The 13,361-nt window shown below is 33.1% G+C and overlaps 1 pseudogene; it reads left to right on the forward strand.

Moving 5' to 3' along the window:
- Nucleotides 1-8,088: 8,088 nt before the first annotated feature.
- LOC145814718 (G-type lectin S-receptor-like serine/threonine-protein kinase SD2-5) lies at nt 8,089-9,554 on the forward strand (annotated as a pseudogene).
- Nucleotides 9,555-13,361: the final 3,807 nt, after the last annotated feature.

Consider the following 13,361-nt stretch of genomic DNA (forward strand, 5'->3'; position numbering starts at 1 on the left):
ACAAACTAGTGCAATTTTCAATTGGGAAATATTTTGCGCCATTATCCACCTAACATTAACAATATTTAATTCCTTATCTCTACTACACAATTGTGTTGTTGAGTACTAGGAATAATCAATTTTCTAAGCATCCATCTCTCTTCATAGAGTTTTCTAAAAAATAACTCAAATAGATACTCGCCACCTTGGTCAAAACTAAAAAGCATGAAAGCTGTTATCTAATTGATCTCAACCTCATATGTGCAATGTCAAAAATCATCTCAAAACTTTTGACTTATGGGAGATCAAATAGTCTTAACTCAGATGCGTATCGTAATCTATAAATGTGTCAAGATTGAGGCTTAGCTATCATACCCTCACACATATCTAGTCACAAATATCATAGTGGACAAAATGCGCCAAAACAAATGACCTTCTGCGGCTTTCCTACTTACTTGTGCGCACCCATTGCGAACAAAGTTACACATTCACATGAGAGCAGGATGTCATGAGGGAGTGGGCCCGAGAAGGCCTACTCAAACCATCGTGTCATCATCTCATTAATGTGATTAAGTATAATAAGCCACTGGTTCATGACCAATGTCATAAACTAATTCCAATCATCTTAATGTGTGAGTTCTCGAAGATAAGTTTAAAAGGTTTAGGCCCAACTAGGTAATGACTCACGACTAAGTCATATTCACTAGATCATAAAAAGGATGTCATGGAGATATCAACTGCGCCTAAGTCGCAAATTTAACTAGTAAGTGCTAATCCCCTGCACCTTCAAGTCAATTTTATTCTCCATACACTTTAATACATCTAGTTGAAAGATGATGATACTCCTCTTGCCATCTCTATTTCTCGCTTCATAGTTACTTGCAATTAATTCTACTATCCACAAGAAGGAGAGAATAAGCTATCAACTATGACAGCTCCTGAAGTAACTTAAGCGCGAATTAGGCTAAAGAGTCTAATTCAACACAATGCTCTTACAAGCGATGCGTTAAATTCTTAGAGTCATAACAACCTTGTCAGCCTTAACCTTTTCATTACTATGCTGCAACATTTGCGCTTAGTGGTAAATGTTATTCAAAATGTTAGCCTAGTAACGGAATCACACAAAGAAGCACCTCATCCATGTTTCACACTCAAGTGTGGAAACAGTAAGTGTCCACACTTAGACAAGTTGGCAATGCTAATAGATTTTGCAGCCACTAAGCGCCAATCTTTTCACTCAGTGTTAATAGATTTTGCAGCTTCTAAGCGCTAATCTTTTAACTTCACGTGATATTTCAACGCACACTATTATAGTGCATGAAATTTCGCTCAATCCACTCCCAATAATTGGGTAGAGAGCAAAACACTGCTCGTACTGGCTACTTGTCTTACACTTAATGACTAATTTATTTAAGCTCGCATTTCTTGGATGACGTGACTCTTGAATGTTACTTCATCCAATGATGTAACATTATTTACAAGTCAAATTACAAAGTCAATCCGCGCAGCTCATTAGTCAAGATCATATACAGGTCTATTGAGGGCTTACTAATTTCATAACTCCAAAACTCGCCAACCAAAACTATGTAGCGTGCCGCTAACTATAACGCACACATTAGTTTTTATTGTGCCAAACAAGGCAACAAAAACACGGCGACTTTGAGTCATGTTTCCTTACTTCGGCTCAATTAAGGTTTGACCTAAAGTCTCCAAGACTTTTGCTCATCTAAAGAATGGGATTAGTTTGTTCACATTTGAACATCTCTACTAAGTCTAGGTCAACCAAATTAACTTCCATAAGCTAAATCAATTTAGAGAGAAATTCGCATTGGGATTAATTTGATTAGCATAATATAATTTTGACGCAAAAATCTAAATTAAATAGTGACAATATTACACAAGTCGCAAGATCGAAAATCCGCTATGCTCGTAATCATCTCTTGCGCCACAAGTGACAATTATCCAAAATTTAGTTTAATTTATGCGCAAAATATTGGTTTTCGGGAGTTAATCTACAAAGATTTCTCTCAACCGAATAACCTCCCACTGACTATGGCATATACAAAGCATGATAAATTCCATACAATAGCATCTTAATGTAAATTTACAAATAACTCATGCTATATCATTTAATAATGGAATTCTAATAAATAAATAAATAATCATGCTCCTCTATTACAACATATTACAAACCTAAAAAAAATGCTGTATTCAATATTCAGATTATGCCATAATTAAAGTACATCATCCTGAAATTTTCTGGAATTTTTCTGAAATATTCTGGAATTTTAAATAACTAATAAACACACATAAAATTAGAAATAAAAAAATTCAAAAACTGATAAACTGAGACAATATTACCAGTAGATAGTAAAACATTTCAGAAGTCCACAATAAAAATTTCAACCCCAGAAAATTAATCATGCAACACCAGATGCATTTTAAAGAAAAAAAAATGCATTATTAACACAGGAAAAATATTACATATTTTCGTAAAATTTTCAAAATTTTACAGAATGTAGAAAAATTAATTCTGAGTCTAAGGGTACCAACCATGCTTAAAACAAAGCTATAACGAATAAATTATGGCCAATTAACGCAATTCAGAATTAAAAAACAAACAAACAGAGCCTTAGAGCCAAGCCAGGCGGGAAAAACGGCTCGGCTCGGCTCGGCTCCGCTCAGCGCAACTCGGCGCGAGTCGGCTCAAGGAGCGGCTCGGCGCGCGGCTCAGCCGCGGCTTGGCGCTCGGCTCCAGCCCTCGGCTCGGCGCTCGGCTCCAGCACGCGGCGCGCGTGCGGGCGCGGACGGCGCGCGTGCGTGGACAACGCCGCCGAAGCGCGCGTGATGGCGCGTGCAGGCGTGCCAGAAGGGCATCCGGCGCGTGGTGGCGCGTGGCTGCGCGTGGTGGCGCGTGGCACCGCTGGGAGGCGTCATACAACGCGTGTATCACACGCGCCGCCTTCCCGGGTGTTTTCTGGTCCGATTTTTATACTGCCGGACTCCTTTTTTCAAAATAAAACCGTTTATGGTCTTAAAAAAGACATTAACGAACATAAAAAAAATATTTATGCTCTTAATCTAATCAAAGTAGATTTTTTTTCTTTACAGACATTCATGTATATAATATAAACATGCACATGTAAAAATATACACATGATAAAAGAAAGCACGAAAATATCCATCAATGGCTCTGATACCAATGTAAATCAAAACACAAAAACATGCAGCGGAATAAAATGTTTAGATCATACCTCTTTTGATCTAAAACCTCGTGGATAAATCACGTGCTTCCAGAATCTAATCAATCAATCCCAGCAGTGGGGTGATATTACAATGGTGAATATCACCCACACAAACCACAGTGCAAATGGCTTTGATCGTTATTTTGGGAGAGAGTCAGTATCATAGGTAGAAACAAAACCTACGTTGTTTCTATCTTGGTTACCCATAACCATATATCAGATATATATTATATTATTATTATTTATCCATATCAGTTAAAACTGATAATATCTATATCCTGAGTGGTTATCCTAAATAGGTTTGAATTTAATTCAAAACCTATTTGGATAAGATCCAAATTATGTTCAAATGGTCATGCCACATGGGCGCCCATTACTAACACTTATACTACCCAAAGTTAAAAAAATGTTTCACTAATTTTTCTAGATATAGCGACAAGTTTTGACGAACATTTCAAAAAATCAAAATTTCAATTGCTTTAATGGTTTTTTTTTTTTATATTAATTTTTCTAGCCGCCCTACACTTCGACCCAGTCTAGTCTACCCTTGTAATATAATCGAAAGAAAAAAATGACATGTTAGCCAAAGGAACACCAGTTCCAAAAACAAAGGCCAAATGAAACGTTGGAAAGTCATGGACTCCCCAATTTCTATGGTCCACTGACAGAACATTTAATTTTTTATTATTATTATTATTATTTTTTTGGTAAAATAGTATTTACGCCTTCAAAAAAATTGTACCCATTTTTCTTGTGTCGATGAAGAAGTGTGGTGGGAACCGATTTTGATTTCTCCCACCTCATTTTACTTGACTCCCACCCCCATAATATTTATTAAATATATTTATATGTAGGTACTATATAAGGATAATTAGTGAATTTTTTTTTTAACTTTATGTAATAGAAGAGGTTTAAAATATATATTTTTATTAGCTAAAATCCCTCTACATTTTCACCAAGAAAATTTGACTCAAAAAAATTTTACCCGACTCAAAAAAAGTTCATCAAACTCTGAGAAATTTCGGTCACAGCTCAAAGAAATTTTAATTTTCACAGAGTAATAGAGAAATTTCAAAATTTCTCTGAATCAAGACGAAATTTCTCTAAGTTGGATAAAATATCTTTAAGTCGAAATTTTTTTTAATGAAAATATCAAAAAAACCTTGACTAATATAAAAATATTATTGATGGTAAAAATTTGATTTAGACTCAATCAACAGTGATTGATCGACAAACTTAAACAAAATTTAATAAATAAAAAAATATCAGACTTTGTGGTTGAGTGCTATACCTTAAACAGATTAAGGACTTCCTTGGAGGTAATTGAATAAAGAAGAAATGGAACATAATAGAATATGCATTAATTCAAATAAATTGTCACTTGTTACTAGTTACAAAAACTTTAACAAGAATAAAGCATTGAACAAATACAGCAATCGACAGAAAGAAAAGAAATGGGGGTTGAAAAATCTACTCAGAGTAAACTACTAATAGGTCCTAATAGTTAGACTTAATTCTCATCAAGTCCTATTGAAAATAAATCTTGGTAAAATTGTCGCTAAAAATATTTTTTTGTGACAATTTTTTACATACGTCGCTAAAAATTGACAATTAGTGACTTTTTTATCATAATTTTTATAAATTGTCGTTAAAACTTACAATTAGTAACCTTTTTTTATGACAAATTTTTCTCATATGACCTATTAGATAATAAGTCCACTTATTAGGACCTACACATAAGTACTCCTAATTTAATCTACTCCTAAAATGGCTACTTTAATACTATTCCTAAATAACTCTTTGTGAGTGTGATTGATAGTTGATGATTTTTCTTTCTTTACATCTCTCTTGGTCTATTCATAGGCTCAACAGCGCGAGAGAAAGAGATAACTTTAAGCCCATGATTTCTTCATTGTTATCTATACCCCATGTTTGATAAGATCCATTTTACAAATTTGGTACTTGATTTGATTTTGGCTCCTTGATCTCAGCAACTAAGTTTCAAATTGCTGCAACGGCTAACTTTCTGACCCTCCATTTAACATGTCATCATGACATTTCCTTAAAACATCTGTCATGTCAGGTTAACATGTATGTCAACATAAATAATAATAATAATAATAATAATAATAATAATAATAGTAATAAATATGGTCAAGATTATTTTTTGAAAATAGTTTATAATTTTGATCGACAGATTATAATTGAATTTAATCATAATTAATAGACTATAATTGATAAAAAAATATATATATATGTGGGGATATGTTTTCTGAATACCAACACGTGGCAAGGTGACGCCGACGTGTCAGCCGAGGTGCCACGTGTCCTGGTAGTTACGCCGAGGTGATCTCGGAGTTGCCGAGGTTATCTCCGAAGATATCGGAATCCGAGATAAGGGGCAAGAGTCCTAAGACGAAGAGGGGACTTAACCTAAGATAAGGATAAAGCTCCTAGGGAGTTTATCTTTATCTCTTAAAGAGTCCCAAAGTAAACACTGATTTGGAGTTCATAGAAGTCATACTTCCAGTGGGACTTGGATTGAATGTATTATAAAAGAGGGGCACCCCCATGGGTCTAAGGTATGCAATTTATATTTTGAGTATTCAGTTTAGCACTTGATTATCTTTGAGAGATATACTGACTTGATCGTCGGAGTGCCCCCGGGTGGAAGAACCACCGCCGGAGCTTTTTCTTTCTGTTGCAGGTTGCTGAAGCCATCTATTCTGCCTGTGCTCACCAGCTGATCACTAAACGGGCAGTGTGGTCAGATTTTCACCCACACAATATATATAATACAAACAATTATATATTATTTATTTTATAAAATCTTATTATTGGAGACTTTAAAAAATTCGCTTAAACTTATTATAAAAATACCTTACATTTGTCACAAACAATAGTACTTAAACGAGAAGATCAAAGTCCGATCTTTTTGTTTGTGCATGTATTAATATTATTTTATTAGTCAACAAAATGTCCACGCGCTTTTTGACGTAACAGAAGGAGTGGGGAACGTAAGAAAACATCTCAAGGACTCTTGCAATAATTGTTGTGAACGGTTTTAAAAACAACAATGCTCCCTCCGTCCCAAAATAATGGTTCCTTTTAGAGAATTTAACTTTTTTTAGTAGTATAATTATTGCATTTGAAAAAAATTAATTTTTCAAAATTATCCTTTTGATAGTACATTTTTTGGGAATATCAATGTCATAATTGTACTTTTTATATTGTTTATTAATTTAAAAAAAGGACAAAATTGGAAATTTGTATTATTTTTGTACTTGATTTTTGAAGAGGAACTAATATTTTGGGACAATGAAAAATGGAATAAGAGACTAATATTTTGGGACGGAGGGAGTAATTGAGACTCTTATTTTTTAGACATCCTCACAATCTTTTTTGCATCTTTATTATTGATGGTGTGGACTTCACATATACATGAGTGAGTCTCATTCATATATCAAAGGTCGAGATCCAAATAAGGTTGTGAGAGTCTTCAAAAAATGGAAGTCACAAACATTTTTCGTTTTAAAAATGGGCGAGGCTTATCTTCAGTGTGAGATTGAATTGGAACATATTGTTAGATCTATGGATGTTTATGATGGTTCTTATTTCAATAGTTTGACTTGTTTAGTGTGTAAAATTTGTCGAGTACTTTATTCTTGTAGAAAATTATGTTCATCGGATATTAATAGTTACTTGATTAGATCATATTTTTGTCAATGGAAAATATAATTTTCAAAGTAAATTATTGACAAAAATTTGATCTAATCAAGTAGGTATCGATATCCGATCAACGTGATTTTTTACAAGAATAAAGTACTCAACGAGCTCTATATATTGACAATTCGGATTATCAAAATAGAACCCGTGGTAGGCCTCACAGACCCAACAACACCGTCCAAACCTAAACCTTTAAAAATTATAGTTTGAATTTTACACAGAAATAACTTTGTGTTTCGTTTCAATTTTTAAAATTTAATTTTCTAAAAATTAAGTTTTTCGTTTTTCGTTTTTCGTTTTTTTATTGAATATTTTTTAAATTTTAAACAATTTTTTTTACTTTTTTGGTTACACTTTACTTACATGTATATAAAAAGTAAAATATTTATAAAAAAAATATCTTAAAAAATTAATAAATACATTAGAATACGATAATATATTGTATTTTCATTTTTTGTTTTTTTGGTACGTTTGTTATTTAGTAAATTTTTTTAAATTTGTTTTACAAATGTTATACTTTTTAAGTATATTTATGTTAGGTGTTTTAAAAAATTAAAAAAATACTTAAAATATTAAAAATATTCAGTGAAAACAAAAAATTTCAATTATCTAAAAAGTGAATTCAGAAAACTCAAGCCAAGCAAGTTGAATTAAATTCATTTTATACTTTGTATTCACACTACATCAATTTAATATCCATCAAAAAAAAAAAAAAAACCCACTCAAGGAAAATCACTCAAGAAAAATCTGGGACAGAGTACGTGGGTTCCTAATATTTTTGTCATCAATTCTGATAGAGATACCACACAAACATGACCTCACAACCCCACTCTCATCCCAATCACTCATAATGTGGGGCCCATACATACATTGGTGGACCCCACACACACTTCAAGGGCCAAGATCAAATTGGATCCCAAACATTTCTGTTTTGTTATTTGTAATAGTGATTTACGAGTGATTTGAAATGCAGCACTTTCCTGGCAGTTCTGCATATGCCAGATACGAAATCTGGAATTTGCAACTCACCTTTCTTCTTCAACACCTTCTTCTCCATTGCTTTCCCAAAAGAAAACCAAAAACTAGTGAACAAGATGAAGAAACAGAGCTCTAGTGGATAGACATAGACCACCCTCCAATGGGTCTATGTTGTTGCTGTTGTTCTTGCACTATCTATTATTATGTTGTTGCTGCTGCTTCTATTATCACCTTTTTCATATCCTCTGCACCTTTCAACAATGCCCAACCGGTAACTATTTTACCAATTCCTCCACTTCCATCTCAAACTTCTCCTCCACCTCCATATTTTTCTATTTTACCAATTCCTCCACTTCCATCTCAAACTTCTCCTCCACCTCCATCTCCGTCTTCTACTGTTGTTGTTCCATTTCCATCTCCATCTCCATCTCCAGCTCCTGTTGTTGTTGTTCCATTTCCATCTCCATCTTCACCAGCACATTCTTCTCAAAAGAAATCAAGGCAACTCATAATCATACTTGGGTCCAGTCTCGGAGCTTTCTGTGGTGTAGTTTTTGTGGTTGCCTCTTCCTTTTACCTTCTTAGAAATAAAGGAGAATCCGAGGAGCTTGATGAGTTCTATGTCAATCCAGTACCAGGGATGCCTACCAGGTTCTCTTACAAAGACTTGAGAGCCATGACACGCAATTTCAATGACAAGCTCAGGGAAGGAGGATTTGGGTCAGTGTTTCAAGGGACATTAAGCGATGGCACCAAAATAGCAGTGAAGTGTCTCAATGGTTTTGGTCATTTTAAGAAGTCATTCTTAACTGAAGTTAAGACAATAGTCAGCATTCACCATGTCAATTTGGTGAGATTAATTGGATTCTGTGCTGAAAAATCATATCGGCTTCTAGTTTACAAGTTTATGTCCAATGGATCCTTGGATACATGGATCTTCCACAGGCACCAAGACCTCACTCTTGGGTGGCATTCCAGAAAGAAGATCATCGAGGATATAGCCAAGGGACTAACCTATCTCCATGAAGAATGCACCTGGATATCAAACCCCAAAACATCCTCTTAGATGAATACTTCAATGCAAAAATTTCTGATTTTGGATTGTCAAAACTAATTGATAAGGACCAAAGCCAAGTTGAAACAATAATGAAAGGAACACCAAGCAATTTGGCCCCCGAATGGTTAAACTCAATTATCACTGAGAAAGTAGATGTTTATAGCTTTGGTGTCGTGGTCTTGGAAATGTTGTGTGGGCGCAAAAATTTGGATAGGTCTCAGCCTGAAGAAGATATGCATTTACTAAGTCTATTTAAGAGGAAAGCAGAAGAGGAACAACTTTTGGATATCATTGATAAATACAATGATGACATGCAAATACGTAGAGAAGAAGTTGTGGAGATGATGAGGGTTGCTGTGTGGTGTCTACAAAGTGATTTTTCAAGGAGGCCTTCCATGTCAGTGGTGGTTAAGGTCTTGGAGGGTTCTGTAGAAGTTGAAAACAATTTGGATTATGACTTTACAATTCCTGTGGAACAAAGAGCAATCAGAGCTGCCAGTAACCAATTGGATGCCATTGGTGCTGTTGCTAGCCAATTATTTCCATCAGTTTTATCAGGACCAAGATAAAGCAAGTAGAGTTCAACAAACAAATACAGTTGATTGTTTAAAGTATTAAGTATTTCTTTCTCTCCTTTTGGTTTTTTTTTTGGTTTTTGGACTAATAAGTTTTAGGATTTCAAGTTACTCTGGAATTAAACATTGATACAAGGGAAGAAAACTGTCAAAACATGTCTGGTATAGTTCCCCATTCACACCACTCTAACTTGGATGTGGTTGGAATTTGTAAAGACTTATCTAAGAGTTGTATTTCTGCTTAATTTTGTGAAAGGTCCTTTAAAATTCCCTGTTCACACACCCAGGTCCTCTAAGCCCAAATATGTGGTGAACTATAACTAAAGAGTTTTATTTGTGCAAATCACACCCCATGATACCAGGATTAATGGTGTTTTAGGTAGTGTCTTCTTCCACTGATAAAATTTTGACTCTCTCAATAATATTCTTCCTTTTTATCTTTCTTCAAGTTCTTCTATCATCATTGCCATAGAGCATACCGAACCACATGAATGTAGTGAGCCAGATTAGATTTCCCATTTTTTTAATTCAAACATTCTCAAGTTCTGTTGCAAAAGGGAAAACGATAGATATTTTGTAAGAGGATGTGAGTTTCTCTTGATTCAAGTAAAACGAGAGAATATCAATTAGTGGGTTTTTCAAACTTTCTTTCCAAAGATGTGTAAGACGGAACAAAGCGAGCTTATATTTTGGAGAAATTCAGAGCCATTTTTTGACTAATAAATTTGGTTGATAAAATTTGTTCTTGAATTGCTTGGAAAGAAAGAAATTTGTACATCTTAGTCTCTAGAATGTGCCTTTTTTTCTCCCTCACCTTGAGCTTGACTGGGAACACAAAGAGTGAGACATGATGAACAAAAAAATTCAGTATTCACTTGCCATGTTTTTCCCCAACAATGCCCAACCTGTTGAGCATTCAATGGCCAAACTGTCCACTACATAGATCAAGTTCCTGGAGTGCACATATTACTATGAGCTCACAGTACTGATAATTTCAAAAAGAAACTTTAGCAGGGACGATATGGATTGGTTTTTGAAGGGACACTTCTAAGCAATGGCACAAAGTTGCAGAGAATCATCTTGATGGTTTAGGCCATGTCAAGAAGTCTTTCATGGCAGCACAAGTCAAGACAATAGGCAACTTTCACTTTCTAAACTTGGTAAAGATCATTTAGATGTTGTGTTGAGAATCGATGACTTTTAGTTTATGAATAAATGTGTAATAGTGGGTATTTAACAGGAAACAAGTGGTTGCTCTGGCTTGGCTAACCAGAAGAAAGATCATCCTTTGACATAGCCAAAGGACTAGTCCATCTCCATGAAAGTTCCAACAGAAAAAAAATACACTTCTATTTTAAACCCCCAAATATCCTTATAAAAAATTGTCACCTTTGTGTTACTTTAATTATTATTTTTAACAATTAACACCTTAATTCAGTAAAATTAGTTCCCTTTGTTCCAAAATCATATGAGTTGATCACTGGTATAAGGAGCAAGGAAGGGAAATGTAGTCCCTCTCTAGTCAAATTAATACCAATTTGTAAATGAGATTTGCACATGTAATTGAACTCCATCCTTTTTACCACTAAATTAATACCAGGCCAAACAAGCTTGACCAAAAAAAAGAGAAGAAAAAGAAGAGGGAATGAAAGCGAAGTCATTTTGAGTTTTAAATGAAATCATTCAACAACATCCAAGAAATACTATCATTACTCTTTTCCCTGTAGTTGTAGATATTATTGGAGAATAATTTTATTTTTTTTCCATGCCTCTTTGATTTGCTCATATGAGCTTTCATAAGAATTTATTAACATCATTCATAATTTGAAACAAATGAATTAATGCGTTAATTGTTAAACTTGATAGTCCAAAAGATAAATATAATACAAGTGTAATAATTTGTGGAGTAATGTGAAATTTTCTATCGAATAATTGTAATGGCCTTGACAACTTGAAACAAAGTGAAATAATTTTAATAATTTAAGGCGTTAATTTTTAAAATTGATAATTGAGAGAGTGAAGTGATATAAATGTGATAGTTTGGGGGAGAAGAAAATGAGATTTTTCCAATTTTCTTCCCTAAGAAAAAGGTAAAATTTTAGTTTATGCTCTCGTGATTATCTATGAAAATTTGATCTCATAAAATAAAGTGAATGGTGATATACTTCCAACTCTGATTTCATATGATGGCCTTGGAATTACACAACAATTGAGGTATAATCAAGCGACTTTACTTTGATCTGATTGGATGAAAAAACAATAATGTTTATATTCATTCATTCAGAATATCTTCATTTCAAATGATTGGTTTTGGATGAATTGAATGGCAAAGAGTATTATGGTGAAAGCAGTCTCAAAGAAGATCTAGATGCCCATATCATGATGATACAAAAACTCTTTGACATTTAAACATCATTTACATATAAAATTAAGGTTAAATTATAAATACATTTTTTGAAATTTGTTTAAAATATGAATTGTCTTCCGTGATTTGTAAAAATTACAAATACCCTAATGTTTGAATTTTTTATTTAACATAATTAATTGAAAAAAAATAAAATTTCTAACTACTATCCTATATAATAATAAAATTATCTGAATTATTAATTGAAATAAATTTCTAACATCATTAAAATTGTTAATTGGTTTGATGATTTATTAATAAAATGAGTTATTTGTTATGAAATTTGAAATTTCAAGGATCAGATATAATTTTCAAAATTATAAAATACAATTTGTCTTTGAAGCAAATCTTAAAAGATATATTTATAATTTACTATAAAATTAATCATAGAACTAACAATGTTTATACTTATTCGATGATTAATTTTGTGATTAGTTAGTTATATTAATTCCAATAATTTCGAATGTAATCCTCTTGGTCCATGATATATAGCAGTCAATTGGGCATATGGCTAGCCTGGGTGGGACACCTTGGGACAGATAAGACTAATTGGTCCTCTTCGGAGGCATTACACCTCCCTTCAAAACTTGATTGATAAGGGTCTTTGCTCCAATCAATATACAAGTTGTCACATTAATTTCGTCCTCTCCACTTTGGCAGCACAACTTAATTCCATAAATATGCATTAAGCTGTCAAAAATTAAAAAAAAAATTTAATGTACTTTTTCCAAACGTGACATGTGACACTCCCATCTGGCTGGTATGATGTGATACTAAAAAACTCTTTAATATATTTTTTTTAAATGTGACACTACAATGTGGATGACAAGTTCAAAATATATAATTTATTAGTCAATCTCCTAATATTAAACCTCTCTATCATTGCTCTATTTATTACTCTATGCATGTATTAGTCAACGAAGAGTTGAACAACACGCATTTTGTGCATGTATCAGGGTTCGTTTCTAAAGTGAGTTGACTTTTTGACTTTATTAGCATGGGTCTAAAAAGCCTTGTTTGAAATAGACTTTTTGATTTTTTAAACTTTTGTGAGAAAAAAAATATAATGATTATGGATTAGATGTAGTATTTTGTCTTATTAGATTAAAAAGTCTATTTTGTCGTTTTGTGGTTAAAATAACCCCAAATCCAACCCAATCCAAGTTGCCAAACGAAAGCTTAGTCAAAATGCGAGCGCGTTTAGGTCTTCTTTGGCAAAGGTTTTTTTTTTTTTTTTTAATTTGTAAATCTATTAAAAAATAAAATAAGTTAAAACAATTAATAAGATAAAATATCATATTATATGCATAATCATTTCATTTTTTTTTTCTCAAAAACATTACATCTAACTATAAAAAAAATCTAATCATCTTCTTAAACATAAATATTTTAACCTA

The sequence above is a fragment of the Camellia sinensis genome, unplaced genomic scaffold (assembly GCF_055761805.1).
Source record: "Camellia sinensis isolate YWXY unplaced genomic scaffold, ASM5576180v1 Unanchor12, whole genome shotgun sequence".
Classification (NCBI taxonomy): Eukaryota; Viridiplantae; Streptophyta; class Magnoliopsida; order Ericales; family Theaceae; genus Camellia; species Camellia sinensis.